General features: G+C 54.9%; 1 pseudogene; it reads right to left on the reverse strand.

Annotated features, from left to right (window-relative positions):
* Positions 1-83: 83 nt before the first annotated feature.
* On the reverse strand, positions 84-14,885 carry LOC128945561 (class II histocompatibility antigen, B-L beta chain-like; annotated as a pseudogene).
* Positions 14,886-15,724: the final 839 nt, after the last annotated feature.

The following is a 15,724-nucleotide window of genomic DNA, read 5'->3' on the forward strand; positions in this document are numbered from 1 at the left end:
AGCTTAAAGTTCCAGGAACCAGACCAACCATACCAACTAAGGAAAGGTTGACCGTGGGGCAGGAAGTGAAAGACTACCAGCCTTCATCCTCGGACCACCGGGAGGCAGACTACGACCACCTAGCAACAGGAGGAGAATGCACAGAGTACTACCCTGAAAGACACGCCAACCCGGAAGCAGGACTGTATATAAACCCCACGAAATACCAGAAGCGGGCGGCAGTTGGCGGAGCGGAGACTCCCCTGTCGCCCAGCGCTGATTTGCTTTTTGCCTTGCTTGCTGTAATCAATAAAAATTGTTAATCTGATTATACTCACTCGGCAGATTGTCCACTCCAATTTACAACGCCCTTCATCCCTGCCCTTCCCTGCCTCCTCCTCCTCCCCCAGCAGCAGCCACACCCTCGCTGCCCCGTTCCCGCAGCCCTCGCAGCCGCGGCAGGAGCGGGGATGGAGCCGGGACAGGTCGGGATGGGCAGCGCGGGGCTCTCGGCTGCTCCAGCCGCTGCGGGCGGGGGGAACCCGGCCTGGCCCAAAGGAGAGGCAAACTGGGCAAACTGGGGGCTGCACATCCAAACTGGGCCTTGCTGGGGACCCTGCCTGGCCACTGCCAGCCCTTGGGGCTCCTCTCGGCACATCCGCCAGGGGGGAACGCACACAGGGCTGGGGGATCCCAGCAGTGGCAGCACTGCCAGGGACTGGGCTGGACTGGGATCGTACTGGGAGTGACTGGGACTGTACTGGGCTTGTACAGATATCATACTGGGATCATACTGGGACTGTACTGGCTTTGTACTGACACCATACTGGGATCGTGATGGAACTGTACTGGGTTTGTATTGACATTATTCTGGGATCATATTGCCATGCCAGGGCAGACTGTGATCGCACTGATGGACACTGGGATCATACTGGGAGTGAGCAGGAGCCTGCAGGAGGCAACCGAGACCATGTTAGGGGCAAATGGGATATAGTGGAAGTGACTGGGAATATGCTGAGGATGACTGGGAGCAGCTGTGAGTAACTGGGATCATGGTGGGAGCAACTGGGAAGAACAGGGAGTGACTGGGTGCATGCTGGCGGCGACTGGAAACTGCTGGGCTTGTACTGGGATGAACTGGGATCATACTGGTGGTGACCGGGATCATACTGGCAGTGAGTGCCACAACTCTGAGGCTGACTGGGAGTGCTTGGGAGCAAATGGGATCATACTGGAAGGAACTGGAAAGATGGTGGAGGGAACTGGGCTACCCTGGGAGATACTGGGAGTGACTGGAAGGAAAGTGAGGGTGAAAGAGAGGAACTGGAACCATGCAGAGCAAAACTGGTTTATTCTGGCAGAGACTGGGAGCACACTGGGCTCATATTTGGATCATACTGGGAGGGACTGGACTAATACTGGGAGGAACTGAGTGTCACAGTGAGCATACCCTGCACATCATCCCCCATACTGGGCCTGACTGGGAGCAACTGGGAGCAAATGGCATCATACTGGGACACACTGAGTTGATTGAGGAAGCAATTGGAACCATGCTGGCGGCAGCTGGGACCAAACTGGGAGAGACTGGAAGTAAGTGGGATTATACTTGTAAAAAATGCATATTTTGTGATTGGGTTATCCCAAATATTAAAATGAATATTATATGTCTTGTGTTAGAAAGTACTGCTGTATTAATTCTCTTAATTAGTGAGTTGAATATGGTTTTAGGTTATTAAAAAATGTTAAAATAGAAACTATGCTTGGTAAGAGGCTTTTTTTAAAGAAAGGACTTGCAGCGAGATGGCAGCCACAGGATACCTAAATCTTTCCGAGAAAAAGAATTTATTGCCCTCTTATCAGAAGAAATGAACTTCTTCCTGCCTCAAAGGCGCTGTTTGGATTCAGAGGCAGAAGCTGGCACTGACCAGACAGAATCCTGTGTTTGAATGGAATTTATGCATCATGTATGAAGTGTATGAATATGCAACAGGCTATTGCTTTTAAGGGTTAATCCTGTGTTAACAGGTGTCCTTTTTCAGGCTTGTGCTGCCCAGAAAAAAGTACCCGGGCATCCGTAACTCTTGGTATTTATTGTCTCATATTGTCCTAATTCGATTTCTCCAAACTGTGATTACTCTAATTGTATTACTATTTTTCATACCCATTTTATTACTATTATGGTTTTAAAATTTTAAAAGCAAGTGATTGGCATTTTTCACAATTTTGGTAGCAGAGGATGGTTACTAACACCTCGCTGCCGGTGCTTTAGGAGAGTCAGAGTGGGGAAGGCGCGCCCTGCCCCGTTGGCAGCCTCGCTCTGTCTCCCCTGGAGTGACCTACAGACGCAGGTTACTGTGGACAAAAGGAGATAATAAAACAAAGAGAAGGGAAAAGGCTCCCTACAGCCGCAGTAATTGGCCCCCTAAAAGTAGTAATGGGCATTAAGAACCCGGGAAGGAAAAGGGATTGGAAAGTATTTCTCAGGGGGGCAAGTACAGGGGGATGAATGTGTGTGAATGAGAGGAGGGCTGGTTGTCCCAGACCTGCCAAGTGAGTGCTGGAGTCTCCCACGCTGCGTTTCCGACTATCCGCGGTAAGTGGCCAGGAAAGAGACGAAGTGAATGTTAACAGGAGTGAGAGAATCCCCCGGGGTAACTGGGACTGGGTCTCAGAGAGGGGCTGGACCCCACGGAGCAAGGGAGCAGAGGAGTTTCCGAGCCAAATCCACTAGGAAACGGGACAAAAGGGAACCCTAAAAATTCTGCTGGATTGAGGGATAAGAGTGCCCAAGAGCATCCAGAATTAAAACCTGCTGGGTTGAGGAATTAACATTCCAAGAGCATTCAGAGTTGTGCAAAATTCTGCCGTATTGAGGATATGCTCAAAAGCATCTGGGGTTGGACAACACAGCTGGGCTGAGGGATATCCAAGAGCACCAGGACTGGCCAGAAACACCTAAACTTGTAATAGGTGACGTGAAAGTGTATGGTAGAGATAATTAAAGCAATTCATGTATAAAATATTGTAAACTCCACACTAAGTCTTATGACCATCCTGGCAGGGAGTAGTGTCTTATTCATATACATCTAGTTCCTGGACTTGGCTGAGATAAACATCGGGGTTTTTAATGAAAGAATAGAAGCTTCCAGGGCGATAATCGCTGGCTTCCCCGGGTCACCAGGTCCAGCAGGGAGTGATTATTGCCTCGACGATTATACAGCTACCAAGATGATCCACAGCCCCACTCTGATGCATGTGAATGCTGACTTCCCTGGAGTCTACTGACAACATCAGACACCGGGACTGAGTCTTTGTCCACCTCTGTACAGGTAAAGACACGGTTATGCATGGGAAGAGACACAAAGAACATTCGGTCATCTCTGCCTTGAGCAGATTAAACTGTAAAAGAACTCGCTGCGTCAGGCAGCATTTGTGAACAGGGGGAGACTCTGATATTCGGAGCTCAGATCCGTGTTCACCCAGCACCGAACCTGGGCTCGACGCTGACCCTTGGCTGTGGTAGTGTAGATGACCGAACTTCTGTCTTGCAGGAAAATTAATAAATCTTTGCTAAATTTTCCTATAAGTTTGGCTCTCGATTTGATCATTTATAACAAAAGGTACCTTATTGTTGTGTTGTTGTGTGTGAGAGTGAGTCACACACAAAATCTGCCTCAGCGTCCCAGGTGGGTGGGAAGGGGGGCTGTGGAAAGAGGAGTGTGTGACCCACAAATAAGCCATTGTTCTCCTGGGCGTGTGGGGGCTGTGGCATAAGGTACAGGTGACCTGCAAAGGGGCCATTGTCCCCAGGGCGTGTGAGGGGGCCGTGGCTAAAGAGTGTGAGTGACACACAAATCAGCCTCACAGGTGAACCGAACCGGAGACAGCAGAGTCAGGGCCCTCCCAGGAGGCCCGGAGATACTGAGACCCAGAGGCCAACCCCAAGGTGAGGGGGGGCCACAGGGACCCGCGATTCTCTGTCAACAGGGATCCACTCTGTGTCCTGAGGGTGGGAAAGAATGTGTGGAAGTGAGTGAGAAACAAAAGTGAGTGAATGTAGATGAATGAAAATATAGGTAATGTAGATTCTGTATTTTAAGCCTTACTATATCTCCTTGGAGGGAGGTTTATTGTACTGAAAGTAGTATGAGAAAAAAGTATTTTATTTTTGTGGGTGTAGTTGAAAGAAAAGTGGTATTTAGGTTGTTAGTGAATGTGAAAAACAGAGGAAGAAGATTAATAGATAAGATCTTGAAAATGAGACAGAAAACCACTAAGTTGGATACAGGGGAAAAAAAAAGAAATAGTCCTTTGGGAGTTATGTTAGCTAACAGAGATACAACTCCTTGCAAATGGAGAAAATACAGGATATGTAGTAGTTGATGGGAAAAATGTGCAAACTATGGAAAAAGGGAAATTAATCTTAAACTAGTAATCTCAAACTTGTGAATTATATACTTTAAAAAGAGCACTAGAATATTTAACACAAAATAAAGGAACTATATATACTGATTCAAGGTATGCCTCCAGAGTAGTACATATCTGTAAAAAATTTGGAAAGGAAAAAGATTGCTTAATTCAAGAAGAAAAGAATTAGTAAATGAGGAACCTACTTTAGAGGTTTTAGAGGCATTAATATTGCCCAAAAGAGATAGCTATACTACATGTTAAGGAACCCCAAAAGGGAAAGACCCCAGAAAGAAGAGGAAATAATTTGGCAGATCACGAAGCTAAGGATGCAGCAGAAAATGGAGCTGAAAGAGTTATGTTAATATTAACTCCAAACGAGGAAAAACTGGAAATTCCAAAGTTTAGGGAAGCCGACAAAAAAGAATTAAACAAGACTGGAAGTGACCAAGATAAATCAGGGAAATGGAAATTCTTGATGGAAGACAATTACTTAATAAAATGTGCTTACTAGGAAAATATTAGAACACATGTATCAGAAAACACACTGGGGTACTCAAGCTTTGTGTGATCATTTTTAAAAGGACTATGGGTGCACTGGGATTTTTGGATTTGCAAAGCAAGTAACTGAAAGAGGCTTAATTTGCCAAAGGATAAATAAAAAGGTGATGAGAAAAACAACATTAGGAGGTCGTGAGTGAGCTCATCGAGCGTTTCAAAGTATCCAAGCAGAAGTTGAGATTTGTTAGGTTCTGGATTTATTTGTTAAAAAAGCTTCTTTAATCTAGAAGAAAGAGAATATGCCATATGTTAGACAGGAGACTTCAAGAGAATAAAAATCTTTGAAGTATCAGAAACACCAAAGACAAAATAAGAAAAGACAAAGGGAAATGAAAGGGAAGGGAACAAGAGAAAAAATCAGAGAGAGAGTGGGATCCTCTGCAGGTCTTGCCCCCTCCGTTCGCGGCCCAGGCGCCTGTCCCGGGTCCCGGCTCACTGCCCACCTCAGCTCCGCCTGCCCCGGTTTCCATCCCAGGTGCGGCCTCACTGCCCAGGGCAGCTCCACCTGCCCCGGCGCTGTCGCTCAATTTGTGTGCCCTGCTCCCACTGCCTGGCCCGCGGCCGCTCTGCCGCCCATGCTGGGGAAGATGGGGGTTGCTCTGTCCTGCCGCCTGCTCCGAGGTCACCGCGCCCACCGCACCCAGGGGGGGTCCCAGCCATCCCATCCCCGCCTGCCCTGCCCATGCCACCTGCGCTGGGCACCGCCGCTGCTGCCGGGCTCTCCCACCTGCCTTTGCTCTGCCGGCAGCTGCCAGATCAGCCGCCATCAGCCATGTGGGGGCTACCCACGCTCCACCTCGCTCCGCGGGAAGATCCCCCTCTGCCGATTCCGGCTGCAGACCCTGCCCACATTCCCACCGAGCCTCGGCGGGATATCCTCCCCTGACCCCGTCCTGCTCTGAGGTACGTCCCTTTGGTAACCACAGCTCCGGCTGTTCAGGGAAACTCTCTCTCTCTACAGGAAGCAACTTATCAAAACACTAGGAGCTCAGTTAAGAGGCAGCCCTCTCCAGATTCTTTCTCAAAACACAGGAGAAAGACTATAGAAGGTAAAAAAGTGAAAGAGTTAGATGAAGAGATTGCTCTATTTCCGTTCAGAGAGGTTCCCATGGGAGGGATGCGCTGCCCCGCCCCGCGGGAGCCACCAGCGCCCCTGCCGGCCGTGCCCGGAACTGCACCCAAGGGCAAAGCGCCGCAGCCCAAAGGCCGGGACTGGGTCCGGGCTCTGTTTGCTGTCAGTGCCGCAGCTGTTGGTGTTTGTTTGCTTTATTACACACACTAGTAAAGAACTGGTATTCCTATTCCCATATCTTTGCCTGAGAGCCCCGTGATTTCACTAGTCTAAAAACAAAAAGGGAGGGGGTCTGCATTCTCCATTCCAAGAGAGGCTTTTTCTGCCTTCCCGAGCAGACACCTCTCTTGTAAAGCAAGACAAGCACCCACAGGCACTGAGGGGGGCTGCAGGAGGGGCACAAGAAGGCCCTGCAGCACTTGGGCACAAAGGCACAGCAGGTGAATGCAAGAAGGGAGCAGCAAAAGGCCAAGCTGAAGGCAAAGGCCAGGGCACAGTTCCTACAGCCCCTGAGGGATCAACCCCAGGGCCCAAGGGGGCCCAGCACCCAGGGCACGGCACGGCCACAAGCACCTGGCAGAGGCATTGCCCTCCTCGGCAGGGGAGAGCCCACCCAAACAGCCCCTGGCAAGGAACCAGGGCTCCAGCTGCAGGGCACAAGGCCACTGCAAGCACAGACAGCAGCACCCTCAGGACCAGCAAGTCCACCCCTTGATGGACATGGACTGGCAGGGCTGTCACAGCTCCCATCATACCAGGGACCCTCCACACTGAAGCCCTTGAGAACATTCAGGGTGGGTCTGCATTGAGAGGAGGCATTCCCTGATGGACACAGGGGCCTCTCAATCCACTCTGAATCTTAGACTGAAGGGGGGGAAAATGCTAAAAATATGTTTGATTAGTGAGGAGTTAAGTGGGAAAGATGTGTCGTTTTATTCAACCATTATTGGTACATCTGGGAGAGGGATTTGAAATGCATGAATTTTGACTTGGTCCAAATTGTTATCATGATTTACTGGGAAGGGATTTGATCGCTAACCTTGGAATGCAAATTATTATTATAAAAGGTGATATAGAGGCCAGCACTGTTGTACCTTTGTGTCAAATGTCTGGCGAGGCCTATGCTCAAGTGAATCCAGAAGTGAGGGCAGGCCCAGGGAAATAGGGAAAATTAGATACGGAGTCTCTCCAAAGCACTCTGAAGCAACCAGGACAAGTGGTGTCTAAAAGCAACACCCTGTCCCAGGGGAGGGAAGGAAGGGGAATCAGACACAGCGCAGGTCACCGCCCCATGCTCAGCTCAACCCGCACAGCTGTGGCTGCTTGTGAGAGCCTGGCACTGAAATGCCCTGAGCAGGAAGGCTTCAATATCTTCTCCTGACACCATGGCACCTAACAGGGGGCAAAAGCAATTCTCACTGCTTCAGAACCACTGGAGCAGATATCAAGGCACATTCTCCCACAGGAAGCTGGGCTGGCACAGAGCCTGCCCTGGCGCTTTGCTGCTGCCAACACCCAGCCAGGACATCGGCTCCTGCTTTAGGAGTGCAAAGCAGCACCACTGGTGGCCAAGGGGCCCATGCCAAGTGTCCCTGAGGCCACAAACAGCCGCCAGCACAGCTCAACACGGGGGGACCCCTCAGCCTGGCCTCAAGGGCTCTGAAGCCCCGCAGATTTGCACTTCCCGCCTGCAGCAGGAGGATGGGAGGCCGCCCCTGAGCCTGCCCTGAAGGCAACGCAGCAGCAGCCAGGGCTCCACAGCGGGCCAAGCCCCTGCGCCTGCCCACAGATCCTCGCCTGGAATCCTCTGCAATCCTGGCCACCCTCCTCTGCCATCTCCAGCCACTGGGGCCAAGCCTTGCTGCCACTGCTGCAGCTTCAGCGCTGGCTGGGCCTGCACTGCCACAGCTGCTGGGGAACACCACGGCACAATTCCACTCTGGGGCTCACTGACACCCACACTCTGGGCTGCCTGCCATTGCACTGCTGCAAAATGTACCGGTTTTGGTTCTTTCAAATCTTTTTTCTCTGCTCAGAAAGGTTTCTCTACTCAAAGGTTTGCCTTTGAGAAATGAATATTAAAGGTTTTATTTAAGGGCTGCTACACCACTCAATGGAGATGAGTTCAACATCCCAACAGACTGGGAATAGCCCAAAAGACACCCACAGAGATAACGACCAGCAACAAAACATCAACATTGCCCAGCAGCAAACACAAGCAACTGCTACCCCAGACACTGCCCCCGGCAGAGCTGGAGACACCTGGGCTGGAAAAGGCTGAGAAGGAAATCCAGGAGTGTGGAGACCGAATTCACATCAGAGGGGAAGAAATCCGGGTCCAACAGGAAACCAAATGCTAAAAACTTACACAATTGGGAACAAGGAACATTAAAGCATTGGATTTAGACTGGTTCAGACTACATAAAGTTTAGGAAAAATCGAGTAAAACTCACATGGCATGGAATGATTTTCTCTGCACAGCCGGGCTATTTGTGAAAGAAATTATTTCTGTTGCACATCCAGGCCACAACCAAGGAATGCCTTGACTCTCTAACACTAAAGAGATTCTTGGAGAGTTTTTGTTTTCCCTGCAGTTTCAGTGATAAGATAACAACATGATAATAATTTTTTATAATAATTCCCACTTTATATTGTCAGGTGGGTTTTGGACAGAACTGTGAGAATCAGTTTTTGGTCTGGGTTTTTCCAAGTTCTCCTTTATGGGGCATTTGTAGAACTGAAGAGCTTAAACCATAATACTTTGAATTCGTAAATAGTTAATGTTATGAACAAAAATTCGGGTAATATTTTTTTTGTGAGAAAAAGTTACAAAAAAAGCAGCCAGACCACGGGTAGCTGCTGAAGTTCTTCGTGTTTTGTTATTGTAATCACGAGTCGTTGTGGCTAATCGCTCCTTTTGTATCAGCAGAGCCTCGCCCGAGGCTAAGTTTTACCTTTCCCAGAAGGGTGGGAACCTTCCCGAACAGTAGAAGAGACCTGAGAAGGTGAGGGGGGCTATGCAAAGTGACTCCAAGACCACAATGCAGCATGGACCCCTGCTGTACGGAGAAAACCCCAAAACAACGAGCCACCTAAGAATTGAGAGACTAGAGTGATGTCTGGACGTGAGGAGCCGAGTGCTGAGCCTGCAGAGATGCAGAACACCTTCGGACCCTCTCGCCCTGACCATGAGAGACGACCCCGGCGGTGAGACCAGGCCGACTGAGCCGGCAAAAGTACCATCTGACGGGGAATCACGCCCTAAGGGCTCCCACGAGGACTGGATTCCCCCAGCTCTGCCCCTTGTGGACAGAGCTGCGCAGATCCTCCTCCTCTGAGTTGCCCTGGGAGACGACGGGACCTGCAGACCTGTCGAGCTGCCCAATCCTGAGCTGATCACTTTTAATAAAGGCATTAAAAAGGAGAAGAAGTCTCCTGGCCCCCTTGTTTATTTCAGTTAATACTTTTTTTTAAAACACAGCAGATTCTTGGGGGACCACATGTGACTCACCAGATGGCTGCCCTGGAAGAGAAGCTCCATTCCAGGCAGCCTCCAGAGGAGCTTTAGAAATGCAAATGAACACTGCTGGGCAAAGTGTGGACAATGCACCTGGGTCTCTTGCCTGGGGCAGGAATTGAGCTGATTCCCTCTGCCCCTCACCCCAAGCTCTGCCTGCTTGCACTGATGGAATTTGCACAGATCAAGGCAGAGCCCAGGGGGAGGATATTTGACCCTGCAACAGAAACGGGTGAAGCTGCAAAAGGAAACAGCACATGGAGAACGTTGGGAAAACTTCACTATAAATATGTGGGGTGAATCATCCCTCTACCCACTTCAACATGTGCTGTCACTCTCTGTGTTATGTAGGGTATATTAGGGCACTGGGGATTTTTTTGCTGCCAAATATTTAGGGAAATCAGTTGGGAATCCAAGTATTTGATGATTTAGTTAGAGAAAAGCAGTCAATTGATGTAGCCCTGGCTGGAGAGAGCAGCCAAAAATGGAGAAAAGATGAACGGCCAGCAGAACAAATCCTACAACACCATGGACCAGCCCCTGGGAACCCGAAACAATCCATATCAGGAGCCGCAGAACCCATTTCTCATTTCAATGGCATCATTAGATTACAAGCTGCCCTCGCAATAACCAACCAGACAGCTCCAGCTCCTGACCCTCCTGCTGACCAATCCACTGAAATGAGGAACACAACACTTCGGATGTGCTACAGCAACTCTCATCTTTTTACCATGCTCCGCACTTGAGAGTGCAGCTCATTCAGCAGCTGAGCGAGGGGCCAGGGACTTGGAGATAAGGAAGCAAAGGGTGAAACCACCAGCTTCAATAAATGATACTAATTAACATGGACTGCTGCTCACAGAAAGTCCCACTAAATTCCTGAACTTCCAGAAGAGCAAAGACTTAACAGAGCCGTGAATATCGGCTGTTCTACAAAAGTGGGGGTGCACATTAACGAGGACATCCAGTTGGCAGATGGGGAGATCTGAACCTTCCAAGTACCTCAGCCAGTGGGCAAATGGAGAGGGAGATGAGGCCGGGAAAATGAGAATAAAAAAGGGGCTGCGAACTACAACAATGGCAGAGAGCGCACGGCAAATGCCCCACGGCCTCTCCCTCTGCTCAGCAATAAAGTCACTTTTACAGGACTCCTCTGTCTCCTCTGCGCACAGAAACCTCCAGTCACGGCAATTTCCCCGCACAGCGCCGGGCACAGGGCAGCCCCCTCTGTCCCAGCCACAGCAACCGGGCCAAGCCAGCGCTGCTCCGACAGCGGCTCCTGCCGAGGCAGCGGCCGCAAGGAGACCGCGGGCAGCCGCTCCCGCAGCGCCCTCACGCCAGCGGCAACACGCGCCGGACACGGCACAACGAACCCGCCCGAGACCCCTGCCGCCCCCGAGGCCCGCAGCCAGCCCCGAGCCCCCGCACAACCCAGCGCGGCTCCCACCTGCGCTGCGGCCGCCTCCGAGCTCCGCCGCCGCCTCACCGCGCTCCGGCCGCTGCCGCCGCTCAAGGGCCCGCACACACGCTCCGACAATGGCGCCGCTGCCCAGCCACGGCCGCCCTCAGCTCGCCACCGGGGCCCTGCTCCGCCCCGCTCCCACCAATCAGCGCGCCACAACCACGACTGACGGCACCATCGCCCAATCGCCGCCAGGGGCGGGCTCTGCACACGGCACAGCCCCGCCCCGCGACCCCCGGGCTGCGTGAGGGCAAAGCCGGATAGCAGGAGGGGGGATGGAGCAGGAGGAGCATGTGTTGCTGCCCGCGGATCCCGCAGTGCCCCGGGTCGGGACGAGCTCCGTGCCTCGCTCTAGCTCCACCTCCCGTTGGAGGATCCGCGCTGGATAATCCCGGGTGACCCCCAGGGTCAGAGCCCCCCGTGTTGGGAACACTCCTGGCTGCGGGTTCCACATCTTCCTGGCCCCCCCGTGGACACCTCGATGAAGGCCGGGTGTCCCCGCTACTTTTCCTGTTTCTGCTCCTCTCCTCATCTCCCCCTCCTCTTCCTCCCGCCTCTCCTCTCCCGGTTCAATCGCTCCTCCCGCTCCTCCTCCCGCCTCCTTCCCCTCATCTCTCTTTGACGTCCCCCCCTCCTTCCTCCTTCTTCCCTCTTCTCCTTCCTCCTCCTTCTCCTCCCGCTCCTCCCGGGCCCAGCCCCCACTCTTTGTCCCCCTCCCTTTGCCCAAATCCGTCCCATCGCCCCCCCAAACCCCTCCCCATCGCGCCCCAATAAACGGCCCCGGGCCCAACTGGGAAGCTTTACTGGGAGCACTGGGAGCAGGCACCGGGCAGGGGCAGAGCGCCAGCGGGGCTGGGGGGGACACCGGACCCCCCCAGAATCAGCGGAGCGGGGACGGAGCGGGGGGTCCCGGCCGGGCCCGAGCCCACGGGGAGGGGCTGCGGCCGCCGCCGGCTCAGGAGCTCTGTGGGCACAGAAAAGGGGGTGACACCGGGCTGGGGGCCCCGGCGGGAGCGCACACGCTCCGCCACGGGGGGGACGCCACCTCCGGCACCGGCCCTGACCTTCTTGCGCAGGGAGAAGCCGAGCCCCAGCGCCAGGAAGACCAAGCCCAAGACGAAGCCCCCGATGCCCGTCAGCATCTTGCTGCGGGCGGCGTCCGGCGGCATCTCTGGGGGGTCTGCAGGGCTCAGCACCCCCAAAACCTCTCACCGACACCCCGAGCCCCTCCCAGCGCCCTCCCTGTGGCCCCCAGCCCAGCCAGGAACCACTGAAACCTCCCCCCGATCCCTTTTTGTCCTGGCCAGGAGCCACCAAAGCCCCTCCCGTCCCTCTCAGCGTCCCACAGCCCCCTCCCAGGTGCCCTCAGCGCCCCAGGAGCCCCAAAGCCTCTCGCAGTCCCTTGGCAGCCCCAGCAGGACTCAGCCAGAGCCCTCCCAGGCTGTGCCCAGCACAACCGAGCTCATGGCGAGCCCCTCTTTGCCATCGCCCATCCCCTTCCAGCCCCTCGGGGCTCCCTGCGATCCCTCCCCGTCACACGCAGCACCCCCAAACTGCCTCCCAGTCACACCCAGCACCCCCAAACTCCCTCCCAGTGCCCACCAGGACCCCCCCATCCCCATCCCACCCTCCCCAGCATCCCCCAAACCCCTTCCCAGCCCTTGCCCAGCCCCCAGCCCCTCTCCCACTTCCAGCCCGGCTCTCTCCAGCTCCCTCCCAGTGGCTCCCAGCACAGCCCAGTGGCTCTGCCAGCGCCCCCAGGGGCTCCCCCGTACCCCAGTGCCGCCTCAGGGGCTGCTCCAGGCTGACGTGCTCCACCTGGCAGCTGTAGCTGAGCCCGCGCCGGGGCGGCGTTTCCAGCATCACCAGCAGCTGGTAGGTCCAGTCCCCGTTGGGGACCACGTCGGTGGCCACCACGTGCTTCCTGCTGGCCCTGGAACCACCTCACCTGGATGGCAGCAGGGTAGAAATCCATCACGGAGCAGAGCAGGCGGCCGGGGCCGGGCTGGGAGCTCGAGGGGGGCACCAGTGAGATGGACACGCTGGGGGGCACTGGGAGAGAGAGAGAGAGAGAGAGAGAGAGAGAGAGAGAGAGCGGGGACACACTGGGATCAGCTGGGGGGCACTGGGAGAGAGAAGCGAGGCCTGGGGTGGCAGGGACTGGGAGATATGTGAGTGGATAGGGTTCACAGGCAGAGAGGGTGGACGTGTGTGAATGAACTGGGAATGAACCGTCAACAGACTTAAAATGAACTGGGAATGAGCTGGGAAGTAGTTGGAGACTCTGAGATGGCACAGGGAGGAACTGAGAATGGACTAGGAGGTGCTGGGAATGTACTGGGAAGCACTTGGAATAGACTGGGCGGGAGTTGAGAGGCACTGAGAGAGGTGGGAGAGGAAGGGGTGTAGTTAGAGAGAGTATGGAGGTCTGGGAGTGAACTGGGAATGAACTGGGAATGAACTGGGAATAGCGTGGTAATGGTCTTGGAGGGATTGGATGGGAGTGGGAGAGACTAAGGTTGGACTGGGAGTAACTGGAAATTGACTAGAAATGGACTGAGAGTGAACTGGGGTGGCGCTGACAGAAATGGGAGTGGGTGAGGGCCCCGTGGACTGAGGATGGTGCCCTGGGAATAAACTTGGAATGAGCTGGGAATGAACTGGGAATGACCTGAGTATAAGTGAGAGAGACTGAGGAGGCACTGGGAGGGATCTGGGAATGGAATGGGAGGCACTGGGATGGAACTGGGAATGAATTGCACGTCACTGTGATGCCGAGTCCAGCGCGGGGCACTCAGCGCTGCGGGTCTGCCTAGCAACAGACGAGTCATCAGAGAGACACAATCTGATTGGCTAAGAAGCGTCAGTTGTACGTGTCGCTGAAATGGACGCGCGGGGTCCCTGGAAGGGACTGGCATGGCCTGGGGGGGTCACTGAGGGGGACAACGGGCCCCGGGGATGGGCACAAGGAGGGCTGAGGGCTCTGGGGCGTTTCCCAGGGAAGTTTTGAGGGGCTCTAGGGTCACTGTCAGGGCAGCGCCCGAGAGGACACGCTCTGCCCCGCGCTCACCTCGGCGCTCCGTGATGAACGGAGTCATGCCCTCGTAGTTTTGCCGGCAGTACGTGTCCACCGAAGACCGTCTGTACTCCAGTGTGTCCGGGTCACTGTTCCAGCGCACGGCACACCTCTCCCCATAGGGGGTGAACCCCACCTAGTGCCCCACGTCTCTGTCGAAGGTCGCGTACTGCTCCCGGTTGTAGATCTACCTCAGCACGCACCTCACCTTCTCCGTGCCGTTAATGAAGTGACACTCCTGCTTTGCCATCGCCTGAAACACCCCTGAGGGTCCAAGACATAGGTCAGAGGGTGCCAACCCCAGCACCCCACATCAGCACCCTCAGAGCTCCGGGGGCCACCCCGGATCCCACTCCGCACCCTCTGAGCCCCATGGCCGCCATGGGACGCTCCTGCCCGCGCTGCCCCTTCCCCTTTGCCGCCCTTCCCCCATTTCCCCTTCCACATCCTCTCACCTCCCACCTCCGGCCGCTCCCCAAATCACTTTTGGGGTCCCATTTCCCCATTTTCTCACAAATCCCCCAAACCCCAACCTCCTCGGGCTCAGTTTTGGGGTCCCCCCCTTTGGGGTCCCACCCTCCCCTTTTGCCCCCTTCCCCACCCTCTCCCACCCCTCCCTCCCCTCCCCCCACACCTCAGCCCCTCCCGCTCTCCCTTTGAGGGGTCCCCTCCTCCTGCCCCTCCATTCTGGGCTCCCCCCTTCGCCCCCTTTTCCCCCTTCTCCCCCCCTGTCCCAGCGCCTCCCGCCCCCCCGCTCACCCGAGAGCTCCGCGCCCGCAGCCGGGAGGGCTCCCAGCACCACCAGTGCCACCAGCAGGGCCCCAGCTGCCGCCCCTCGCCCCTCGCCCCATGGCCGGGGCCGGGCAGGGAGCAGCAGCCCCAAAGCAGCCGCGCTGCGCTGGGAGCGCCAGTCCGGAGCAGGGCGGGCTCGGCAGCGCCGCGCGCTCTCATTGGCTGCCGCCGCTTCTGGGCAGCGATGGGCCAAGGGCTCTGCCCGGCAACCGATGAGGCAATCCAACGCCCCGAGCTCTCATTGGCTAAGCCGCCTCCTGCCTGCGCTGCCATTGGCTCAGGCCTCTCCGGGACCCTGCAGCCCCGGGCTGGGGGTTTTTTGGGGAGGGGGAACCTTGGGGCTCTGGGCAGGTGGGGGCCGGGATGGGGAGACGCGGGTTGTGTTAGACCAGCCAATCAGAGCCGCTCATTTCACATTTAATCCCAATTTTTGGGTTTCTGAGCTCGTTCAGGATTTACTGCTCGGATCCCTTGGTCCCGCTGTCCTGGTTTGAAAAGGCAGTGAGTTTTTTGGGATGCTGTGGTCAAACCAACCTGTGCTCAGATTTGAATATTGGCGCCTGGTGTGGTCCCTGAGGACATGGATTCATCTCTGAGAACATAGGGGGTTAAAAGCAGAGAACTCCCAGGGGAAGCTCTCTTGGTTCCGGTGGGTGAAAGGTTCAGAGCTGCCCTGCCCGGCTGGGTGTGGGAGGGGAAGCCATGCGGCCGGCTGAGGGGAGCCGGGCCTTGGACAGAGAAGGGAGGTGAAGGCCCCTGCAGGAGGAAGGGTGGTTTAGCAGTGCCAAGTATCTCCTTCAATCTGCCATCAGGGACCTGGCCAGGTGAGTTTTGTTTCCAGAGAAATGGGCTGGCGTT

The sequence above is a fragment of the Melozone crissalis genome, unplaced genomic scaffold (assembly GCF_028551555.1).
Source record: "Melozone crissalis strain CALT ecotype California unplaced genomic scaffold, PUWL_Pcris_2 ptg000066l_1, whole genome shotgun sequence".
Classification (NCBI taxonomy): domain Eukaryota; kingdom Metazoa; phylum Chordata; class Aves; order Passeriformes; family Passerellidae; genus Melozone; species Melozone crissalis.